The sequence below is a fragment of the Hoplias malabaricus genome, chromosome 10 (genome assembly GCF_029633855.1).
Source record: "Hoplias malabaricus isolate fHopMal1 chromosome 10, fHopMal1.hap1, whole genome shotgun sequence".
In the NCBI taxonomy this organism is placed as follows: Eukaryota; Metazoa; Chordata; class Actinopteri; order Characiformes; family Erythrinidae; genus Hoplias; species Hoplias malabaricus.
In genome coordinates, this window is record NC_089809.1 from 26,263,270 (window position 1) to 26,273,796 (window position 10,527).

The following is a 10,527-nucleotide window of genomic DNA, read 5'->3' on the forward strand; positions in this document are numbered from 1 at the left end:
AAAATGCAGTGTAAAGGAGTTAATATTTCTGGAATTCTTGACTTGAACCATGTTTGTCCGACTGCAGGCCAATCACATCGTTGTGGTCTGCGTAGACGCGACAGGTTACATTTCTGGAGAGCTTCAGGTCAGGCTGCACTGCCTACGGCATAGGTTCAACACAGAAGCATAATTACTCAGGAGACAGCGACCTCTGTTGGTTTGGAGGGACAGCACCTTGGGTGTATGTAATAGTTCATATAACATCATTCTTTGTATTTAATCTTTGGCCATTTCTGCTGTTTTCATCCATGTCAGACTAATTAATGGCAATATTAAAAGACCGGGAAACCAAGAGTGACACTAGAGTCTTTTCACATACAACGTGTTAAGCATGAGTCTTGTTACAAAAATGTCAATATAAAATTAGAGCCATAATACGTCATGGTACTTCTACTTTGGATACTTAAGTACATTTGAAGGTAAATACTTTTGTACTTTTACTCAACTATAAATTTACAATGAGGACTTTTATATTTACTGGAGTAATGTTTTACCTTGAGTATCTGTATTTTAACTCAAGCACATGGTTTGTGTATTTTGTCCACCACTGACATTTACAGACTGTAGTCTCTCTTTGGCTCCCACCCCTGCTCTGCAATGGCCACAACCCCAACAGGACCACCATAGAGCAGGTATTACTTGGCTGGTGGATCATTCTCAGTGATACTTGGTGGCATAAAATTTGCTTCCTCAAACTTTGCAGGGATGTTCATTCTAAAGAGATTATGGTGATTTTCCAAATGTCTTTTAAAATTTACCTTGTAGATGACTTCAGTTTCTAAGCATAGTTGTCTATGCATTGCCCAGATAGCACATTTGAGCTTAATCTACTACAATATCTAGGCCCAGCAGTAGTTAGCAGCAGCAGCTACCACCAGGCCATTCTGCTCTGTACTCCGCCTATCTGACTGCAGCTCTGAAGACTTACAAGTCTACCTGCATGAGTCCACCTTGTAATGTGCTGTCTGGTATGTGCTACAATTACATTCCCGTTATCGCCAGGCAGAAAGCGCAGAACAATCCACAGGCACCAAAATCTTGCTAACCTTCAGCCAATATTACTTACCTCACCCACTACTACTACCCTTTCTGTGGGGCTATGGAATTGCCAATCAGCTGTGAATAAGGCAGACTTCATCAGAGCTTATGTTATGGCTCTGACTGAAACTTGGATCAGGCGCAAAAACACTGTTACTCCAGCGGCTCTTTCGAATACCTATTCCTTCAGCCACACATCTCGTCCATCCGGACGAGGCGGTGGGACAGGCTTGCTAATTGCTAATGGCTTACAATACACTACTTTACTACTGTCAACTACATATACCTCATTTGAATACCACGCCGTACTGGTTAGTATTCCAGTCAAACTTGGTATTATTGTTATTTATCGTCCTCCTGGACAACAAGGTGAATTTTTAAATGAACTTGACATGTTATTGTCCTCCATTTTGAAGAATGACTGTCCCATGCTCATTCTAGGTGACATGAACATTCACCTCGATAGCCCTGGCTCTACTGATTTTAAATCTCTTATGCACTCTTTTGATTTAGAGTTAGTCCCCAGTCCTCTGACTCATAAAGCTGGTAAAAACCTGAAAAAAAAAGCTGGGGGGTGGGGTTTGGATGAGCTTTACACCTTTATTTGCTACACATGGCAAAACATGGGAATTTCTTTTTTAATTCATCCGAGAACTTACATTTACGTTTCGGCATAGCTGCTCCAGATGAGGGTGGGTAAATGAGCTTTGCTTGACGTAAAAAATGACTACTGACAGATTACTCTGCGAACAAAACGCTTTTAGAAATCATATGTAAGCTCTAGAAAAACAAAATCCCGTTTGTGAAATTCCGCCCGGACATCCAGGTAAAAGAGAACGTCTAGTCACCCTACTTTATTAGGCTCATTCTCTCTCTCAGCCTGAACACTGCCACAGATACACTCTGCTCCACGTTGAGCTCCTGGTTGGACAGTTTCTGTCCTTAGACATTTCGTATCATTCATACTAACAAGCCACGGCCTTGGCTAAAAAATGAGTCCCTCCGGAAGCTACGTTCCAAACTTTGGGCTGCTGAAAATAAATGGCATAAAAAGGGTATTCTGTCCGACCTATCTAACTATCAGTTAAATTTGACTTCCTTCTCAGAATGTCTTACATCTGCCAAAACTGAATTTTACAATGAAAAACTCAGTTTGCTGACAGATTCCCGAAGATTATTCATAGCATTCAGATCGCTGCTGAATCCTCCACCTCCTCCTCTGCCTACTTGTCTCACAGCTGAAACTTTTGCCTCTTTGTTTTTTTTGGGAAAGTCTCTGCTCTTCTGTTTTTATCAGTCAAGGAAAGTATAATCAGATCTCTGGCTTTCTTCTCCAGAATAATCACCTAGATCATAACCAATCGGGTTTCAGAAAGGGAAATTCCACAGAGATGGCTCTGTTGTCTGTGACTGAAGCCTTAACAACCACCAGAGCTGCTGGACAGTCCTCAGTGCTCATTCTGTTGGCCCTGTCAGCAGCCTTTGATACAGTCAATCATGACCTACTCCTATCTACACTTTCAAACATGGGTATCTCAGGCACACCGCTATCATGGTTCAGATCCTACCTTGCTAAACGTTTTTTTAAAGTGTTATGGTTGGGACAGCTGTCTTCATCGTGCCCACTGTCCACCGGAGTGCCCCAAGGCTCAGTACTGGGACCCCTCCTTTTTTCCATCTATACCACCTCTTTGGGCCCAGTTATTCGTTCTCATGGTTTCTCCTAACATTGCTTTGCCGATGATACTCAGCTCTACCTGTCATTCCCGCTGGATGACTCTTCGATCTCAGCACGGATATCTCATTGCCTCTCAGTTATATCCTTATGGATGAAGGAACACCATCTTCAACTTAATCTTTCTAAGACTGAACTACTGGTGGTTCCCGCAAAACAGTCAGTTTAACATAACCTCACCTTAACAATTGACTCGCTTTCACTTTTTCCGCCGAAGGTTGCTAGGAACCTGGGAGTTATGTTCGACGACCAGCTATCATTTACACATCAAGTGGCCTCTGTTGCCCGCTCCTGTCACTTTGTGCTTTACAACATCAGACAAATTAGACCGTTTCTAACGCAACATGCCACTCAACTCCTGGTGCAGGCTGTGGTCATCTCGCGTCTTGACTACTGCAATGCAGTGCTAACGGGCCTTCCAGCCTGTGCTATAAAACCATTACAGATGATCTAGAATGCAGCAGCACGTCTGGTCTTCAACAATCCAAAAAGGGCACCTGTCACCCCACTGCTCATTGAGCTCCATTGGCTTCCGGTTGCTACTTGCATCAAATATAAAGCCTGCACGATCGCTTACAAGGTGATGACAGAGCAGGCGCCCTACTACCTGCACTTGCTCCTAAAGGCCTATGTCCTACCTCTGCCACTGTGCTCTTCCACTGAACGTCACCTTGCTTTACCCAACATCCACACTAAGCAATCCAGACTGTTCTCTTCCATAGTTCCCAGATGGTGGAACAAGCTGCCTACCTCCACCAGAGCAGTGGAGTCTCTCACCGTTTTTAAGAAACTCCTAAAAACTGAGCACTTTAGAGAACACTTGAATTAGCCAGTATAACTATCTGATGCGTATAGACATACTCTTTTAAAGTTGCATTGTTTTAATGTTTTAATGTTTTAATCTTTATATTTTTGTACTATCATTGTAAGTCATTTTGGATAAAAGCATCTGCTAAATGAAATGAAGTAAAGTAAGCTTAATCTGTGCAAGTTTTGAAATATATGGCTCAGTTACAGCGCTGGCGAATAATGTGTGGGCTGGATGTTGGACGACTATCATGAGCTAGACTAGACTAAGTTACGGCATATGTTTTATGGGCTGGACAGATGTGGTCCACAAAACACCTGACATCTGGCCCATATAAGGTGGACCTGTGACTGAGTTGACAAAACTATATTTACCTTGAGTCAGTGCTGTCATTCAAGTCTAAATGTGGGCCATAAGATAGACTGCCTGCCGATATGGGCCACATTTGTGCCAAACATTCATCGCTATCTAAGTGGTATATAAAAAACAAACTGGTAAATCTGTTAGATCTTGTAAAATAAAACACAATTTGTCAGTCCACTCAGAACAGTGCCAATACTACAAAGCATGATGCACAATAAGCCAAGAGTTGAGGGCTGTCCAATTCTGTCAGAGACCAGATGAGTAGGTGACATCTCTGCTTACCTTACTTGGAAGGTAGATGTCAAGATTTAGATAACGAGTTGACGAGTTTAACTGTAACAGACAATGCGGCAGAATAAGCAGGCAATGCTTTGATAAATTGCACAATGCTCTTTAGGAGACTGTAGATGGTGCTGTCCTCCTAAACTACTTCACATTTACATTTACATTTACATTTTTACATTTATGCATTTGGCAGATGCTTTTATCCAAAGCGACTTACAAAAGAGGATCTAACATTCAAACTACATTCAAACTACTTCACTACATAACTGAACTTTAAAGACCCTCTACACTCCAATGTATTTTAAATGATCCTCTTGGATGGCTTATTACGAGTACAGACTGATATTTAAGTATAAAAATGTACCATTACAAATGAGTTTAGAACTGCATTTTTCATGACTATCATGACTATGACTAAATGCTAATATTGGCCATTATGCACTAGCTCAGCTCCATACTCATGGTTGAGTTATGATAAATCACAGTGCAATATGTTAAGAATATGGAAATGAGATAATTGTAGTTACATTTTGAAATATTTAGATAGCAAATGTATTCATGACTGGGTGACTTTCCACATTAAAACATTCATATCAGTTCAGCCGTCTGGGCACTGATTGTAAAATGGCGCTTATTGTTTTGATTACTTTAGCATAACAAGCAACAGTTTTTACAAGATGCATGCTCAAGATTAGGAACATTGCAGGAGGTCAGTGTTTAACTTGTAATATTTGGTCCCGTTAAGCACCATACTGTTTTTACATCTACTTATTACAAAGTAATATATTTTACAGCAATTTATTAAAGGTTTCACGTTGAAATGAGCTCTTGAAAAATTACTTACGTCTTACAAGATGGTGTGTTCTTCAAATGTATTTTTCTACTTATAATTCAGAAATTTCCCATCTACATTTTGGTTATGAATACAGCATGATGCAGTAGTTTTACATATCTATTTTGTAAACTAAGATTTTATAGGCTTCAGAATGTGATGTTATCAGCTACACAGTTTAAGGCAAAGTCAGATAACAAGCTACAATGTGTTACAGAGTTCAGATTTGGGTTTACAATTTATTATTATTGTGCAGCTAACAAAGAGCTAACTTTGATTCAGATTTTATGTTCCTGCTACAATGGTTCAATACCACTGAGCACTGTGCACTTTGTCTTAGCTTTTGGTTTTGGACTAAATGGGACTAAATAAAAGCTGAAATAATATGTTGGTTAACTGAACAAGGTCAATTCTAATCAACATCATTTGTCTATATCTATTATATAAATTATTTTAACTGATCTATTTTTTTAATTCTGTTATGTCCCCACTATGTTAATGCACTGCCCCTTTAAACCTCACTACCACTCTGTAATCATATGATTCTGTCCCTATCTGCCACATGGAAGCAACATGGAGGACAACCTTAAAGCCTAGGCCAACCTTCTCAAGCAGCTTGTCCCAAAGAAAAATACAGTGCCTGTGATTTGGATGTGTTTTTTGTCTTTACTTTAGACAACACTGAACAAAAAGAAGTCAAATGTAAACACTGAGATAAAACCATTTCAGTGACCAAAGCAAAACCACACAGCAAATATGAACAGTGCTCAAAAAGCAAGATAAACGAGCTCCCAGCAATATTAGAAAAAATAACCCAGCTTTAATACTGGAGTAACTGAATTATGAGGGTAAAAAATACAAAAAAAAAGGTTCATTAATCATAATCGTGGTAAAATGTATAATTATTTGTGATATTGCTTTGCGCTCATATCACCTAGCACTAGGAAATACCAATATGAAAGTCAGTGATCAATTTACACACAGGCTGTGGGGAAAAGGGGGAAACCATGGCCTAACAGGTTTCACCTTTCCCACAAAGCTTTTATCTAAAATTGGGTCACTGTAATTTATATGGTATTTCTTTACTTTTCTATTTACTTACTATATCCTATATAGTAGAGTTTTTTTAATGCATTTCATTGACAGACTCTACTGGGCCATCTGCCATTGTAGGGAAACGCAATTCTCTCTGGTTTGTTTGCATTAAGAAGCTCCACCTTATTAGCGTGGTACAGTAGGTTTGAGGGGGAAATCATTTTGTTTGTTTCGCTGACATTAAACTTGTCCTTTAGTTTTTATTCAGTGTTTGAATAACCACAGAATCTCATTTGTAACTCAAAAGTTAGTTTAGAAGCCTTTTGGTAATTTGGTAAATGCAATATTCTCATCCCGATTTGTGCTTTTCAAAATTTGGAGTTCTCTCCATTGTCTAAAATACCAGATGCCAAATTTACTATGCCATGAGCTGAGAGAGAGAGGGAGAGAGAGAGAGAGAGAGAGAGAGAGAGAGAGAGAGAGAGAGAGAGAGAGGGAGACTAGCATACCAGAACAAGAGTTTTTTTTTTTTTTACCCATTTATTGACACAGAGGCTTTGTAAAAATATTGTATTGTTATATATATATATATATATATATATATATATATATATATATATATATATATATATATATATCATCACCTTAGGGTGTTGTCTTCAAATTTTGTTCTTGTTGTAGACCTAACTCCTGCAAAATTAATTTGCCGTTAGGGTTTTGGGTAAGTGTTCATTTGCATATCTGTGTGTTCATAAATATTCCCCTCGTTAGCATGTGTAAAGTTTTAGAACTGTGGAGTTTATCAATTGTTGGAAGCCATATCAAATACAAAATAAGCTGTCAATGCAATAAGCATTTTTAAATGGATAATTTCACAAAGCCAACGTTTCTTATGTCACAAACATGTGAAGACAAATCTGTCAGTTTAGGGAAGGGCTTTCCAATTGGCAGGGATTAATTGCATATTCATAAATATGAACTTACTGCATGAAGGTGAAAATATAGTATGAAACTACTTTTAAAGCGTTAGTGTTTTTGCCAGACTGCTTACCAGGCCGGCCTAGCAGAGGCATTTTCGCTTACTGACCGACTGACTGACTTACACCTAAGGTTCCTAGCGCATGCACGAGGTAGGAAGTTAGTTTAGCCATATTTAACAGAGAGAACGTAAGGTGGCGCTACTACACCGTCTGTTGTTAGTACATCCATCTTTCACATTACAGTTCTTGAACTAAATTTGGAACCGTTTTGGTGCGTTTCCACCGACATTAATTTTTCACTAACCAGAAAAATTCGTTCCCAGTTGCAACCAAAAAAAACAGTGGGTTTCTCAGTGCAAACCGTGGCTGAATAATAGGAAATAGGACAGGAACACACTCAGTTGGTGTGTTTCTGGGGTTGTATTGGCCAGAGCCTCAGCTCGGCGTTGGTTAGTTCACAAGCTCAGCTGGACGGCTCGGAACTCGGCAACAATATCACACATATTATATCTCACAGAGAGAGGAGGACTGGTGAATTTGTCTTATTTCGCGTGAGTGTGTGTCTTTGTGGTGGGAAGACATTTTGTGGCATTAGTGTGTTTAAAAAAATCCATATTGCTGCGCACAGCCACATTAAACTTCGCGTGTTTTAAACTAACCAGTTACATTCAATAAATAAGTAATTTTAACACTTAATGTCAACAAAACGGTCTTGGTCTTCTTTGTTCTTTGGTGGTAGTATTTATCTTTAAATAAAATGAACAAGATAAACACTGCCCAGTAAACATTTTGCCGTTGATTCAACGTTGAAATAACGTAATGACTGCCGTCTAATCCACGTATTATTAAGGTTGAAAATGAAAGTTGAAAAGTCCCAACACAGACATTGAAAAGACGACTATTAGATGTATTTTGGACGTCCATTGACGTTATTAATTGGTCCCGAAATAAATGACTTGTTTGAAACGCATTTTGGACGTCCACTGACGTTATCAATTGGTCACCATTTTTAAGATAGATTTTCGACGTCCGTTGACGTTTAAAATATGTTCTTGACGGACAGACTACTTTTAGACCTATTTTGAACGTCCAGGGTCGTTCCTTGTTTACTGGGTGATGCCGATGTTATAACTATATTATGAACAAAACATTGTGCTCCTTTTTCATTTTTGCATTTAATCCCTGCCCTCCATATTTTCTGTACAACACACTCATGTAATAAAAACCACATGTAACAAAGAAACACCTCTGTGAATATGGCTATATGGCTAATGGAGGTTTGGCAAAATTAACCTTGCCTAGTTTCTATTTGCTCTTGTTCTTTTAATAATGTCTTCTAGGTAAATTTTATGAAAACAGAATAGTTCTTATGTGTGGATCAATGACCAGAGGGAGACACAAATGATTAAAATCTCTATTAGGACACAAGGATTTTATTCTACCATATGTAGACATGCTGCTTCACAATATAGAGTATGTAAATAATATCTTCATGTAAAAAAGAAACCCTAGGCCTAGGGTTGCAGGGCAGTAAAGGTAATAGTATGAGTAGTGAATGCCTTTTGATAAAACAATCATGTAATTTTAATTTACAGCTACAAAAGCTGTAACAGTAATATCATGAAATTATATGATTTCAGATTTTGTTCCCACTTTACCTGTCCTATTCTGTAGGAAACTACCTATTTCTTTCTGTGCATTCATGCACACACTTTCTTGCTGAGATGTGAGCTATGTTCACGCTTCTATTTGCAGCTTGTGGTCCCATGGGTATTGGATTCTCAGTTGTATGCTCTCGTGTCATGAAGATGGTATTACAGGTCATAAACTGACAAACCACACCAGAATGTTATGGTGTTTTGGGGGACTTTAAATGCTCGTTAATTCTTTCTGTTTGTTGTTCCCCTCACTCATAGGATTTAGGAAAGTCCCAAAAGGGCCCAGGTAAATTAAATCCCTGAGCTAGGTGCTATTCTGGGTGGAGGCAGTGGCAAATGGGGAGAAGGAGTGAAAAAACAGGGCTGAACCTCCTCCTGTGAGATTATGACTTTCAAGATGCACATTTGGCAGTGAGTTAACAATAAATGTCACTGGTCTTAAAACTGGAATATATATATATATGTCGCAATCACACAGCTCCAGGGACCTGGAGGTTGTGGGTTCGATTCCCGTTCCGGGTGACTGTCTGTGAGGAGTTGGTGTGTTCTCCCCGTGTCCGCGTGGGTTTCCTCCGGGTGCTCCGATTTCCTCCCACAGTCCAAAAACACATGTTGGTAGGTGGATTGACGACTCAAAAGTGTCCGTAGGTATGAATGTGTGAGTGAATGTGTGTGTGCGTGTTGCCCTGTGAAGGACTGGTGCCCCCTCCAGGGTGTATTCCCGCCTTGCACCCAATGATTCCAGGTAGGCTCTGGACACACCAAGCCCCTAAACTGGATAAGTGCTAACAGATAATGAATGAATGAATATATATATATATATATATATCAAATTCACCAGTGTTAAATTAACACCAAGAGTTTTGAGAAGTTTACATTTTTACACTAATGTTTACATTTTACACATTTTTTGATATATATATATATATATATATATATATATATATATATATATATGTGTTTTTTTCTTTTTTTGCATTAGAGTGAGAGCTTTTTTATTCTGTTTTCCCCGCATAAGTTTCTCAGTCTTATTTCTCCTTGCAAATTTCTCTTTCCCTGTCTTCTGTCCTTTTCTTTTTGTCAATTTGTATTTCCTCCCTCTTGCTCTCTTTCTTTCGTCTGTTTCTCTTTCACCTGAAGGAGAGATTGGGTAAAAGAAAAAAAACAGACACTAAAGTAGAACATTAACAAAGATAAAACAGAAAGAGAGAGAGAGAGAGTGAGAGACGTGATCCGGTGACCCTTTGCGAATACAGGAAGGACTCGAAGCGAAGAGCAGAGGTTTCCCGATAACAGCTGGAGGGAGATCCCCGACTCCTGCCCGCTTCCTATACCACCGCTTAGCGCCTGGGGCCGAAGCTCTAAACACCGAATCGAGAGACAGAGCCAGCCGAGCTTGCCATTGGCGAACAACGCGGTGCGGAAGGAATGCGAGATTTACAAAACGAATGTGAAACAGTTTAATATGAAATGCTCGAGTCGCTCTCTTAGTCAGTGGACGAAACAGAACCTCGTCCAGTTAAAGAGAAATCCAGAAGCAGTTCAGATGGACGAAAGTGAAAAGTGAGAGTAATCTCTGAATGCTGTTGGTTCTGATGACTGTAACTACTGTCCTTCTAGTCCGGTAGAGAGAGAGAGAGAGAGAGAGAGAGAGAGAGAGAGAGAGAGAGGCTGACTGTAGGTTAGTAGGAACATGTTCAATTAGCCGGTTATGAACTTTCAGACCGGCCACAGGTCCGTTTACTCGAGCA